Source organism: Vanessa cardui, chromosome 14 (assembly GCF_905220365.1).
Source record: "Vanessa cardui chromosome 14, ilVanCard2.1, whole genome shotgun sequence".
In the NCBI taxonomy this organism is placed as follows: Eukaryota; Metazoa; Arthropoda; class Insecta; order Lepidoptera; family Nymphalidae; genus Vanessa; species Vanessa cardui.
The window spans coordinates 9,997,435-10,013,229 of record NC_061136.1 but is presented as its reverse complement, the minus strand read 5'-3'; the positions used below and the strand labels follow the sequence as shown (position 1 = coordinate 10,013,229).

At 29.9% G+C, this 15,795-nt stretch overlaps 1 protein-coding gene across 1 annotated transcript in view; it reads right to left on the bottom strand.

The window, feature by feature from the left end:
- The window catches only part of LOC124535088 (homeotic protein antennapedia-like), a 166,734-nt gene extending 153,444 nt beyond the window's left edge, over nucleotides 1–13,290 (bottom strand). The window contains exon 1 of the mRNA XM_047111141.1: nucleotides 12,766–13,290. The gene's annotated coding sequence lies outside the window, so the exon portion shown is untranslated. The remainder of the gene's footprint in view (nucleotides 1–12,765) is intronic.
- Between the last annotated feature and the right edge of the window lie 2,505 nt (nucleotides 13,291–15,795).

Here is a 15,795-nt window from a genome sequence, read left to right as displayed (position 1 = left end):
TGAGTGAAATTTAATTTGATTCAAACTATCAATCTAGATACTTTGATACCAAAATTATTTATATTTTGTATGAAGTGTACCGTTTAATTCGGTAATACTAAAACCGAACCGATGATACCGACATACACAATTACTATCAGCAATAAAACCATTATTGAAAGTGAATTTAATGTGTTCCTTTAAATGATTATAGACTAAAGCAACTAATAAATTTAATAATATCTAATATCACGTATTATTATTTATAATAACTAGTTTACTACTATGTTTATTTTAAATATATTATGTAGAAGTCATTACAATGGTCAGTATTTCATTTTGATTTATATACATTAATCGATTACTCAATGTAAATAGCTATCAAAAATTTGATATAATCTTTATGTACTCGTATATAAATCTTCTGATCGCATGTACATAACTGAACTTCTTTTAATTACTTGGACCGAATTCAATGATTTTTTTGTATATGTATTGGGTCTCTCGATGGTTTAGATAAAATGAGACATATCTCTGTGTCCGACATATTTTACTATATCTACATTGTTTATTTTGGGTGTATTTTGTATTGGATAATAGTATAGTATTATTTGTATAAACAATTATCGGGCTCCGCGTCATCGAGCCGCAATTAAAGTAAAAATATTATTTTCAAATATTAAGTGTTGTAATATCCATATTGATATAATTATAGATACACAACATATTTATGAATTCTTTTTGTTGGCCAAAAATCTGTGACAAGAGCCCACCTCTATCCACAATGAACTCTTTTACCCAACCGTGGGACATTTAAGAAATTTTGCTACTACTATTAAACCTTTAAAAATTATATTTACATATACATATTTACCCATAGCTGACTATGTTAAGACATTAGTATTAACATGTTTTGTACAATTCTTATAATAAATATATATAAATATCATAACAATTAATTCAGGTGATTGAATTAGATTATTACAAAAAAGAAATATGGTTTATAAGATAAACAGTGATATCATATAATAACTGCTATGAATAATAAGTAGTGATGGTTTTTTTTTTTAATTAAAAGTCTCAACAACAAAAGTCTAAGGTGTCTGAGCCGTGGGTTGAATTACCGTCGTCATCAATTTTATACATGGTAAGTATACCAAGTATTACCAGTAGGCAATATATGCTAAAATAATCGTATAGAGACATCACTAAAAAAACTTCTAACTCAGTTGTGTTAGAAGCAAGCGATATTATGAATGTTAGTTACAATTTAGTAGACAAAGGAATTTGAGATTATTTTTAAAAAGCGCTGATTTGCATAATGTCGAAATTTTAGGATTGTCCATTTACGACCAAATAAAAATATTACACTCGTGCAACAGTTATGTTGCATTGTATGACTTCATACCGACATGAGGAAGAATGATTAAAATAAACGAAACAAATCTAATCTTAAAGTTGCTATACACGTAACCAATTGCTACAGTCTCTTTCAATAATGTTTAACGTGTATGTAATTACTGCATTCTTTATCTTAAAAGTTAAGTGACATTTATGTTATACGATGATTTCGAATATAGAAAAAAGATCGTATTCTTAATCAGTTCGAAATATTTGAATCAATCTATCACTTATAGATTTTATGTAAAAAAATTAAGGTTCACACTTCTACTGAGGTAGCATTAATAAAACGCCTTAAAGTAATTAATCATGAATATTTTATAGTTTGTATAAGATTAAAGATATAAAAATTATAAAATAATTATTTATCACGTTTTGAAATCTTCTTGAAATTTGAATTTAGATAACTAAATTAATAGGTACGTCTAGATGTATTCAGATTTTTATTTAAGAAATTGTTTATTAACAAAGTGTTCCTTTTCAAAGTTACGTATAATGAAAACAAAAAACAAGCGACTATCGCTCAAACAGATTTAATTAGCGTTTATAATTAGAAATAACAAAAAATAAGTCAATTACTTTGTAACGGTTAAGCGCAATGTTAAAGCCGTCGGTTTTTTGCAATTTCTATATAAAACATATTCAAATTATAAATGCATTGCTTTACGCTTCAGTGATCTTTTGTTTAAAAACAAGTTGAAACTTTTTCGTAATTTTAACATGCCAAACATTACATTTGTTTTTGATAGTAATCGCGAACAATGTACATTTCACCGTAAACTTTATTAAATTAAATTCTCTCATCAATATTAATGCAGATAGTACCTACGCCGCGTACACGAGAAAAGTATAAAAACAGATCTATACGTGCTAGACCACCTATAATAATAAATTGGATAGACGCGTTTATACATGCCTGGTAAAGTGGTAGATACCTATATCCGCACCTTGCACGCGCAAAAAGTGGAAACAATTAAGGTAACATAATATAATAACATAAGAGCCATTTGTCAACCAATACAAATTGCACATTAAACCAATACTGACAAAGATTAAATTCCATTGAAACGCATTATTATCGATATTGTTTATTGACGAACAGCACATGGTATTCCACGGCAGGTTTCTTCACTGCGATGCATTTTCATAGAATTGCCAGCGTTTTTCCGACACCTTTCAATTGCGTGTATCGAATTCTAGAAAGCGGTGTACACTTTTTTTTTTATTTTAATTGGATATGGTATATCAAATGTTATTTTGATATAACATTTCCACTCATGTCGTTATCGCGAACGGAACCAGCTATGATTCCTAGGTGTGACTGACGTAAAACAGCGTATTAAAAAAATTTACCCAATTATTTACGCCGCCGTAACCGTATTTATTGGTTTCCGTAAACACAGTTTTTTATACTCGCTTTCTTTCTATTACGAAGAATCAAATCAACTTTGCAAAAAATAGAACTTTGTTATGAGAATTATACTTGACTAACTTATAGTTTTTATTATGGATTACTTGTTGCGTGTACGTTCAAGGTTCTAGGGGAATCCAATCTTATAATGGCATGCACTTGCTTGTTCTTAGTTCTTCGCATAGTTATCGAACGAACATTGATATGTTTAAAAAAACTTTGAGCACAGAAGTAGTTATAATTAGTGCATATCATCCCAATGCAATCATGGATTTCTTTTTATCGACGCTTGTAACATTACACGCTATTTTTTTTTTTATTGCGTAACACAATGATGAATATAAATTAAATGAAAATATTTTATGTATTTTTTTGTAATGTATCTTAAAAAGTGACAATATCTGGCAAATTCTAATAGTTATATCAATAATTTTTTGGAGGTTTTATCTTTAATATACACCATTTATTTCATTAATGGGCATGTTTTGGGTAAAGTCCTTGGCAGTTACTAAGTTTTGAAACTGGACGGTCTGCGGTACGTTTATATAACGTGTGAATTATAAAATCAAAAGAAACTTCATATCACACACTATACTTAAAAATTTCAGCTACAGAACTGGAAGTTGCCCGCAAATGGAATAAAGTAGAAGCATAAATAAGAAGAGGTTTTGCGGCGAGCGTTGTAACGAGACGAGGCAAGTTCTAGGAATTCTTGGAGTTGGGAATACTTCAAGTTTTGAGAACGAACTTGAAGGTGCGGTTACAGTCGACTTACGAGAATATTCAATTAAAGATACGGCTTATACAAGAACTCAGTCGCGTGTGGATTTAAAACTTTCATCTAATATTGTTCGCTTGAATTTATGATACTATAAGAAACTATATCGTCAAAATGATCTCGAAGTAATCGCAATCTATGTTATTAACATAGTCTCCTATATTTTTTTCATATTCATTAACCGTGTTTTTAAGTGGCATGAACTGTATAGTAGTTCATGCCACTTTTTTCTAGAACAATTACATAAATTCTCGTTTGAAAACGTGCAAGAGGATGCGTATTGGGTGCACATAATTTGGGGTCTTTTAATAAAGATTAAAATTAAGATAAACCGCACTGGACCTTAGGCTCGTGCCACAAATTCTTTTAGGGTTAATCAAGACTTGCCATTATCATCAAAATATTTCTATATGACATGTGATAATCAATATAACTTGCTAATAAACGTAGTTTACCGCTTACATACCGCTTGATTAAACAGTATCTATTACATGACAATTAGTCAACTTTAATCATTAGGAATTTTTTTTCTTTAAATGATCAAATTGATGTGAGTAAATTATTATGAATAATTGTTTACATTAAACTTCACACAACTTTATCATACCAATATAATAAAATAAAATAGACATATTAAGTAATGATAGAGTTGTACACGATTTATTTTCAATAACAATATTTAAGTTTATTTTATAATCGGTTATCCAATTTAAACAAAGAATAAATGCAATACAGTTTCAACTGTTAAGTTTAGTTAATCAACGTTATTTGTGATAGCGTTACACGTTATGTTTTAATAGTAATTATAATTTCATAATAATCGTGTCATAATTCGCGTGTTTTAAAAGCGAAGTAACAATAAGACAATGCCAGTCGGTACAGGTTCCGCTCCAGTTGTAACTGAACTCGAGAACTATTTAGTATGCGAGAATAACGTATTAACGCGAGTTATTGGCTCGGGTGTGTATTGAACCTTAATTATTATTTTTTTTTATTTTTTTATCGTTGATCTCTGGCTTCTGTTTTTTTTTATTATGCACACTTGGCATAATCTTGTAATAATTGCTAGGTAAAAGTGATATATTTTTTATAATTTTATTTTAATTAACATATTTGTAAAATACTTTATGATAATACTAGTGACCCGCCCGGCTTCGCGCGGGTACTTGATATGTATAGTTATATTATGAAAAATTACATACCTAAAATCATTATAAACTATTGCTCATGTTCTGTAAAATTTCATCCAAATCCGTTCAAGAGTTTTTTCGAGAAGGTGTAACAAACATACATACATACATCCTCACGAACTTCCGCATTTATAATAGTAGTAGGACTAGAAGGATATATAATATATATTTACATATAACGTCTCCTTATATGAATGATATTATTTTATATCATGTTTGTTTTTTATTGAAGATCAAAATTCTTGAACAAATATTTTAAGCACAAAACATTTAGAGGCACTTAAAATACAGTTTTGATATTATATATATGTAAATATGTGATTCATGGGTATTATAAATAAAAAGGTAATGGAAATAAACTAAAACAAAGACATCGGGATTTTCTAGATGAGTCATACCTAACTTTGTAGGAGCACATAAGATATAAGATAAAATATTTAAGTTGGTGACTTGTCTAGAACACCATTTCTGATATATAGCTTTGTTTCACAAACCCGATTACGGTTTAATATAATAATTCCACAAATGCAAAAGTAGGTTAGATATGACTTAACAAATTTTTGCATAATGTTCTGTTATAATTGCGAATTTCTGTTTCGGTTTATGTGAAATATATCCGCTGTTTAGTTTCAGAAACGTTTATTGATATTGTTATATTTTAGTCATATTTCTGAATCTAGAAGTTAAGAACATTTTTGGTAACATTTATTAACTTCGCAATTATCTATATACATATAATAAAATTGGAGTGTCTGTTTGTAATATTAAAATTGCCCCTATTTACGTTATTACGTATGTTCCGGCTAATCAGAGATTTTGACGGGACTTTCTCTGGCAGATAACTGATATAATAGGGAGTAACTTAGGCTACAATTTTTTTTTTGTTATATTCAAAGGCGTACAACGTCGCGGGAACAGCTAGTATGTTCATATAAATGTAACATGCAAAACAGATCGTTCCTATGATATAGTAATATGATCAATTCAAATATAATAATAAAACAACTTCAAATGTTTGCAAGGAAAGTAGTTTTAAATTAATGATTATAATCATACACTTACTGTAAAATTACGGTAACTATTAGTACGGCTACTAACCGTATATTCATTGAGGAAAAATTTTTATAATACGGACATGCGATATAATTTTCACACGATTTTTAGTTTCCCACAAGCGCTCAGTAAGGGCCACTAAAAGTGAATTGAGGAATCACTATGGCTCACGTAAGTCGTTTGGAGGTTACTAGGCTTACTTAAGACCGGTTTGTCACATGGCTGCAAGCACGTGCGGCCTCCAGGAACTATATAGCCATAATAAACCATACGTTTATACCGACTGAATCAGTTAGGATTTTAACGGTTCGGTCGCGGTATGCTTTCTTCGAATGATCGTGGGTCATATGAAAACTCTGCAAGACTTAAAAGGAAAATATTTTAAAAAAGAGGTATAATATAATAGGTATTAATTCTATCATTTTAGTAGTTTTTAATAGGTATTTAATAGGTATATAGTTTTATGGTAAACTAAAAATAATCTGTTGATAAGTTAGTAATTAAGTACTTATTTATTGAAGCAAAAATGACTATTGGCTAGTAACTTAGTGAAAGAACTATTGAATCGTGATTTAGGTATTATAGCTTAGAGAAATATAACACAATGTCTTTAATTAAACGAATCAACTTTTGAGAGTATATTTTGATCAAAGTCGGGAACAGAAGTTCGAAGCCGGGAGGCACGCACGGGGTGAGGCAGCCCTCACAAAGTTATCGCATTATTCAAGCGAACGCGACTCTTGAGTAATTTTGAAATATTACAATTTTCGAGCCGCACCACCACACTCCTTCGACGGACCGACAAAGTTTCTTATGTATAAATAATAAGAAAGTACCAAACCACCCTTCAGGCTTAACGAAATTAGACAAACAATTTAAACGGTTTTTTTTTTAAATTACATTATCTTATATTTTTAAATATTGAATACGTTTCGAAAAAGGTTTTATTGTCTTTACTTTTTGTGTAAAGTGTAAACATTAACATTTCTAGTCATTGTTAGAATATTTAAAACAAGGATCATTCATCGAAACAAAAGTCAGATAAAAAAATATTGAATAGATACATGAAATTGCACAGAAGCAATTGAGAAGAGTCAAATAACATTTATTCTAATTTAAAACAATAAAAATCTCAAAACATATGTTTAGAAATTAAGTAACAGTAACAAATTATTGAACAAAATACAGCAATGTCTAACAGCGACCGACAAAAAACGGCAAATCGTAAGCTTTTGTGCTGTTGAACAATGCAAAGATGCAAAATCAACGGAGCCGTTATGTTTACAATTTTCTCTTGAAGGTCCGTTAAGTCGTAAAAAGTAAAGAACATACAACAATAGAAGTGTCCCGTGGTAAAAGAATGTGTTGCACAAATCGACGAAGGCATTGTCAATTTTAAACAATTCACCTGCTTACAGGTAACGAATTATTATGGTAATCAATTGTACAATGAATTTATGCGTTGATAATATTTTGAAGAATTGTGGCCAAAGTAACATTATAGCACCTTGCGTTTATTTATGGCTCTATTTGTGAGGTTCATTACAAAAGTTCGTTTCCGTGTTCTTTATCTAAAAATACTATCATTCGACAAGCTAAATTTACTGCTCTTAGGGATCGTACGAAAAAAAATTAAGCTCGCTAATTCTTAGTATCATTTCATTTTAAATAGAGTGATATTTCAAAACAATTAATTAGCACAATAGATAAAATAAATTAGTTGTAAACGAATGCATATTGATTTTTTTATGAGTAATACCGAAGAAACATCGATTTGTCGTATTATCGATATTACAATAATCGAATAATTAACACTTTGTACGCGAAACGAGTTATTGAACAGATGCGGCGAGTTTATGATGGCTAATAGAGTTTATGGCTTTTTTATTGACATTAATGTTCTCTTGACTCCGGCGTTTACGACCGGCTCATTCATTATCGAACTGAGGTCAAAACATCTTTAAATCATAGACAAAAATATGGACAAGATAGATTTGAGCTTACCGAATAAATACTTATGTTTATAGATACACAAACGCATTGTCAAGTTTATGGGACTGATCTATTCAAATTTATTTTAATGCAATTAGTATGACATATTATAAGCTCCATAAAATATTTATGTGTTGTTATCATAATCTTGGGTTTTGAAAATAAGGTGTAAAGAAATTGGAATAGGTATAAATATTTATCGAATACTTTTTTTTAAAAGTGGATTGTAATTATTAATTAATTAGCTTTATGTAAATAAATAATTTATAATTCGTTTTCGTATATTACGTAATTTGACGATAATAATTTGAAAAAATTCCATTATAGTATAAACGATTCAATGATGTTGTAACACACAAGGCACCAATGAGAATACAAACGACGCGTGCACCCACACCGTACAATTTATAGCCTATAGGATAATTATGCGGATTTAAAGCTGAAGTGCGGTGCTTTACGGTCCGGTTTACGGTTCCTCACGGTTTCTAGCGATAAGGCAATTTGCGTTCTGTTGCCGGACCGGTGGGACGGAATCCCCGTAATATGCGTCTTCGATCTAAACAATCGGCTATTTGCTTATTCCGTCCGGCACGGGGACGATCGGTGACGTTTGATGTGAGTGCAATTTGTCTCTCACGACGTGTTTCAAGTAGATATGATCGTGAGGCGATGCTTGCGCTTTTTTAACGATTGATTTTTTCACGTGTACCGCGGGAGGTAAGGCGTTCACCTGTCTGTGCGCATGTTTGACGCTTCGAAACGATTTTTTTGTCGAAATTAAAAATTCGATAGCGATGATCGACCGCACGTGAGCTGCATACGGAGCTCGGTTTAACAGTACAAAGTTGCTTTATTTATAGACATTCCTGTTTGTACTTTAATTTATTGACGTCTTACCGTGCTGTTGCGTACGAAGGTATGTCCGTATCATTTCTTTAAAAAAATTAAGGAAGTTGACAATACTTAATAATATTCTAGTTATATTGTCATATTCTTTTGTTTAGTTTGAAGAGAATCTTTACAATTTATAAAAAGATTATTCTACAATTTGCCGCATATAAATGGTTTGTTTCCCATTTAAAATAAATATACGATAAACAAACATGAATTTTAATCAAATTCGCTATAGGCAGATGCTTTTGTGGACTTATACGGTAATAACGACTGCCAACCGGCATCATTGGCACTTGGGACCGAACATAAAAAAGCAAGAATTGTTGGAATCACTCATTAACTTATTAGGATGATAATTTATTGGTTCCAAGACAATTTCATCATATCTATTATATTTATCTATTTAATAACTATTCTACTTCTGGCTTATGTAATGCTAATTAAAAAAAATAAAAACTATTTTTTTTTTCAAATTAACTAATTATATTAAGAAAACTTGAATAACACACTAAAAGATTTATTACCAGAATAAAGTCTCTATTTTCAATGTAAAACATCAATCATATTTATTCAAAAGAAGTCGCACATTAATCATTTTTTAATAATACGTTTAATAGTAAAAGTTTTATTTTTTTATATAAAACTCGCTTAGCGAAATACGTACTTAAGCGGAATAAACCGATGAATGGTATAGATGCACGCAATACTTAACTAAATACCACGTCATTCAAGTGTATTTCGAGTTTTATTTTTCCACATAGTTTTGCATTTTGATTTTATATAAAACCAACCGCACAATAACGGTTATAACTTTAACAATTCATATATTTCAACGTTAAAATTGACCTTTTTAATACTTGAATTTACAAATACAACAGTAAGAAGCGACACTGAATTATAAGCTGAGATTGAGATCTAACAGAGGTGATGTGAAATAAGACGAATATGGCAATGCGCATGCGCAGAATTTCAAAGAGAGAGAATTGCGCTCGCGCAGTCGTCGAAACACCATGAACTAGTTTTTTAACTAGACTTAAGGAAGTTCGGTCGAGGAATGATGGGCTTGATAAACTTGCCTATTCACGTTTTTGTCTTAAATCCGTTTATAAAAATAATGTGTCTACATTTCAACTTGTTTTACACGATTCATTGCGAGCTGGCACTAAATTAGATTGACACTTCCAAACGTGTTGGCACAATGCTTGTGATAATTTTCTTAACGATGTGTGGGAAGATGTAACAGTGATGATTACAATTTTTTTATCTTTCGAATTATGTAGATATTTTTTTTTTCATAATTCCGATGTCCATGCTCTAACAAGAATATTAATTTTTCAACAATCGTCTCTACATCAATGGAATTCGTCTTCTCATTATAAAAAAATATATTTAAGAAGAAACCCAATTACGTCGTATATGCAAGACACCACATTTTGGATAATCATCTTAACCATTCGTTATTTAAAATTTTTAAAATACCACATTGTCGGACTTATCGAAAGAAGTGCTTCTAGCTCAAAACTGCCTAGATAATATTTTAATGTAATTAAAATAATTGAGCGATAGATATAATTACAATTTTGAAGTAATACCTAAAATTAATTATATTTTATTTTTAGTTTATAAATAAAAAACTCATTTACTCTATATTAATTAAAATATATGTACAATAGTATATATATAATATAACCTTCTCATTCGTCTGTTATATGATAAAAACAAAGGGTTTATCCGTTATCTTATAAATATATATCTAATAATATAATGTATATCTTATAAAAATACTGGAACTTAACACTGTGAATAATAAGGGTTCCAAAGTTTACAAAATATTGTAGAGACATTTGATAAATTAAATTAAAAATCTTTCTTTATGTTACAAAACCTTATTTATGGTATTATGCATTAGATATGAAAATTAACGGCACTTTATTAATAAAATTCATGTTTTTCTCCAAGGGTTATATATGACTATATTCAATGTTTATAAGGCAAATGTTGTGTAGTAATAATATTTATGGTTGCCAATGAATAATCGAATAATAAATATGTCTAAGCTAGAGGAAATATATAATATATAAAGGATTTATTTGTCGGCATATTATAATACTTACTTTAAGTTTAAGATTTTTATCAAATATTAGATAAGTAGGTATAATTAACAACAAAGTACACTGAAAAAATGATAGTAAGTTTTTTTCAAAATGCCACAACTAATTCATGCCTCTAACTTCAGGGCATAATTAAATATACCTTAGGGTCAGAAAGAGTGATTCTATAATAGATAAAAAAATATAATTTCAAATTAGGAATCAATTTAAATATACATCTTTATGTAAGAAAAAACTGCAATAAATTTAATAATTATTTGAATAAATATATCATTAATTAAAATTATTCTAAACATATTATGTCTCAAACCATTAAATATACCCAAAGAACATTTTTCTGTTGTGTTACCATTCATAAAATACAATAATATTTTAAAAGAAACCAAAAATGTCTGTTAAAATAATGAGTTGCTATATTAATTTACCTATTATAACTCTAATTGTTTGCGAGGACTAAATATTAGAAATAGCACGATTACTGATTATTGTAAATATTTGAAATATTTTTAAACACATTTTGCAAATAAATACTCATTATGGTACAAATTTGACTAAATAATATAAAACCTTCTTTGTATTACTTACGAATTGTTTTAATTAGTACTACAAGCTTACTACAATTTTTGATTACTAATTACTTCATATTACCAAATACCTACAGACATTCCCTACTTTATTACTGACATTGTAATGTAGAGTTATATTAATTATTCAAGATTTATGTTATTATAATTACAAGTAATATAAGTATGCCCATTGTACTTCATGTGTAAATACAGGCATGTCTATTTCATTTGCTATGGTTATATACCCATTCCTTATCAATGACATTATAAGTGTAATTATTTTTTTATCTATTTAATGTTTGTAGACTCGATAAGGTCTATATCATCTTCCCAATTGGATATATGTATACTTCTTATCAAACCTCTTTAATAGATCCACAACCAATACCTTTTACTTATGAAAGTACTTAAGAGTAATGAATTTGTTTTTGGAAACAAACGAAATTGAACTCTATACAACTAAAATAAAGTAGTTATTTGGTTTTGACGTATCTAAAGTAATTATGTGTATTTTTAATTGCTACTGTAAGATGATAATGTATAGGTAACTTTGAAATCATTCTAAAGTAATTAAATGATAAGGATTCAAATTTTAAGTAAATGAAATCTACATAACATAGTTGGACAAGGTGTAGATATTCTATTCTGTACCTTATGACATGGAAATAAGCACCTAATTTGCTGGTGCATTCATATAATTTGAGCAATTATCTATTACCCCAAGTTAGTTGGAACTTTTCATGATGAACTCCCATTAGGAGCCCGTATTACATTTCAAAAGAGTTTTTTTTTTACCTTGTTTGTTTATGAATAATTTAAAATGCAATATTTATGTCTCGGTGTGCTCAAACATTATGAAAATTATCAATTTAATCAATATGAGATTGTATTTACAAAGTGTAAGCTATTTTCTAAACATACTGTTATTCGATTACTTTACCAGCGGGTGGCTCTATTTATTACTTCAGAGTAGGTTCATTTTATTAGATTGTTTAACTTCTAAACTTATTTATAAACTGGATTAACGACTTGCGGTAATGATACGATGAGCTCAAAACATATTAACTTTTTACATTAATTGATGATTTTAATTAAAACCTTCAATTATATTACTTATTAAAAAACTCATACAAGTATTATCCAATTTCCTAATATAGTTATGATAGCAAAACAAAACTCGCTACTTTATGCATCGTAAACGCTTCCGCCATTAGTGTAGGGCTATTTATTGCTAACGCATTGAATTTAATAGGCGATTACAATCATTACCAAACGTCATCATACAGCGAACCGTCGCCGTGGATAAGTTTGTTTAGTAAACAAAACTTGTTTCGGACCCTTTACTCCCCAGCGGGTAAAGTTGGGAGCTATAAATCGGCAATAAACTCACCTTAAGCGGAGCGGCCGCCGTTCGCCGTCGGCAAACGGGGTCGCGGCATCCCGCTTGGTAAAAACTTCTTCACAAAACTCACAGTTCTACCGAATAAAAGAGTTCCGAGAGTTTCACTCGTCAAGTCACGTGTCAGCGTTTTAGACAGGGCATGAGCGCAATACGTAATGTGTCGGACGCACGTGGGTAAGCGGTGCGAGCGACCGTCAGGTGCGGAGGCGAGCACGTCGTGTTGTTTATGGCGCGGTGTGTTACGCAACGCGTAGTCGCCAAGGCGCGCGTCAGTAGAGTGTGCCGACCGATGCTTTACGAGCGACGCCGCACCCCCCGCCAAGCGACGCCGCACGCCGCGGCGCCGCACTAAATCTGCGACCAACAGAAAAGGACACCACCACCCTCCGTTAATCCGACACCATTGATGTCCGAGAGACAACGTTAATCGGAGCGATTAATTGAACGGTCCGTTCGAAGCGCGCGATAGAATTGTATCGGCCGTGGTCGCCCGTAGCACGGCCGATCCGAGCAAGTGCGGCGTCGTAAAGTTTCTTGGTGTATCGTTCGATGCACCAGACGTTGATAGCATAACGCGCGACACGCAAGTTGCTCTACTTGGAAAATATATATAACAACTGATTTTGTGATTTTAAAGTATGCTCTGAAATATAAATTAAACCCAACTTAAGTATTCATTTTAGGTAAAAACTGTCAAAAATTACCTTCTACTACTACAATACGTTCAGGCAGATTAATATATGATGAACTCACTGTAATGATCGTAACTAATATTAACATACTAGTTACGATCATATAATAAGACTTACACAAGAATTAGGGCTCTCTGTTGCTGTCCGTTCATTCGCGCAGAAGTAAAAAAAATATGATGCGCATGCGCACGCACGCGCTTTACGTATTGGAATTATAATTATGTTTATTGTATCTTTTGAAGTAAACCATTACAATCAATTCAGTAAAAAAAAAATGTTATAATGCCCATTCATATTATATGTTTTGAATGATGTTAGTTAGCTATACTTGAAATGGAAAGTAATGGAGCTGAATTATAACCAACTTTTGAGCTTTGGCGTAATTTGTTAAAATCGAATGGTATCACTATAATTAAAAGAAACGGTCCCGATACTATACGTTTTATAGAGCTTAATGTGTACATATACGAAACACTGGTATAAGTATATATGATTATGACCACTGTACAAATTACTAGCGATAAATACTATAAGACAAGTGATACAAAAAAATATACAAGTCAAAAGAAGCCGACAGTATATTTATTGTAATTGCATTCATAAGTACGAGTAGGTAGGATCAATTTAAAGATAATTTTACTTTTTACTTTATTATAAATTGTTTTCAATAGTGTTTTAGGTGTATTTTATTTTTATTTAATACCTTAAATAGATATTACGTATTGTACTTAAAATTACCTTCCCAATAAACTGAAAGAAAACTACTTATTTATAATATACTTAAAATTATACAAGTATCTGCGTATTGATTCCTTGTATCACGAAAATACTTTTTTTTTATATTTTCGGTTTTTAATTAATTCAAATAATTCATTGAAATGTAACTAACTAAAACAAGGGAATAATTAATAGATTACAAATTGCAACAATTACACAGTATTGCTTATTTCTATAGAACTATTAAATTTGAATAAAAAATATATAAATTTTGTCTATTTATAATTTAATTCGAATTGGTTAAAAAAATATTGAAACTTTTTATTCAAGGCAGAGGTATTTCATTTAAGCGTGAATATGAATCATTGAAAATATATTTTAAAAGATTTAACTTCATTAATTAGTTCTACATTATGCTTATCTATCTATTTAACCTGATATATCTGTAGATTTTATTGTCATTCCATAATATCAAGAAAAATAATTCGTCAATTGTCTTAATTAACGTATTAATAATAAAACTACGTAGTAAGTAATACAAAAATATATAAAATAAAAAGGGCCCAATTTATAAAATATAATAATAAAGATAATAAAAACAATTTTATACTTTTCTATTCAAATTTAAGTAAACAGTAGGTAAAAATATTTGATACCTGTACGAATTCAATACTATTAGTAAAGGTTTAGGCAGTAATTTGTGCCCACCAATGAGAGTGTTATTTTTGGGCGCCATCTTCTTATCCCCACCAATGTGGATGCGTCGAGATGAGCGTCAGTCTCATCTGTCACTGTCGCAGCGCTGTTGTGTCATACTTCACGGTGTAAATAGTTTGCATATACTTTTGAATTATATAGATTTGATTGGTGTTATCGAAATTGTAAACTTTGTATTATATTTTATGTGTGTTCTGATTGCATTTTTTTTGTTTTTATTTTAAAATCTCTTAAAAGTATAAAGTAGTTAGGTAGCTACTATTAATTGAAGAATATTTATATTTTTGAAATATTTAATCCTAATAAAATGTTTTTTTCGTGTAATCTAGTGAAAAAAAAGTAAAAAAAAAAGTTAATTAAGCAAAAATATTAGATGTAAACAGGCTCAGTGAGTTCTCATTGCTGAGTAAGTTAATTTTATTTCTAAGCCATTGATAACCAGTTACCAAGTGCCTTTAATATATCTGAATATACAAATTGAATATGAAACTTTAACTAGAAGTGTCGAAACAAAGGATTATCAAAGAAAAACTTGCTAGCATTCCACGTGATTATGATTTGTTCAGTATTTAGTTATATTTCTCATTTGTAGGTAGGCCAATTTGATTTACATTAGATGTACTTGTAAGCATATTTTTTAAGAAAATTCATCATTATTTAACCCATTCCAATGACTTACAAATAATACTAATATTTTAATTATTATTATTATATTAATTTGTCGATAACTATATTATAATAAAAAATATCGGAAACGAATTATTTTGAAAATTGTCCAGGTGTATTTCTTAAACATCCAAATATTATGTTATAGTACATTACACTAAAAACATTGGTACTTCATGACAGTTTGTGTATACGTTTTGTATTTAACTCTCAGTTATGACTTTTA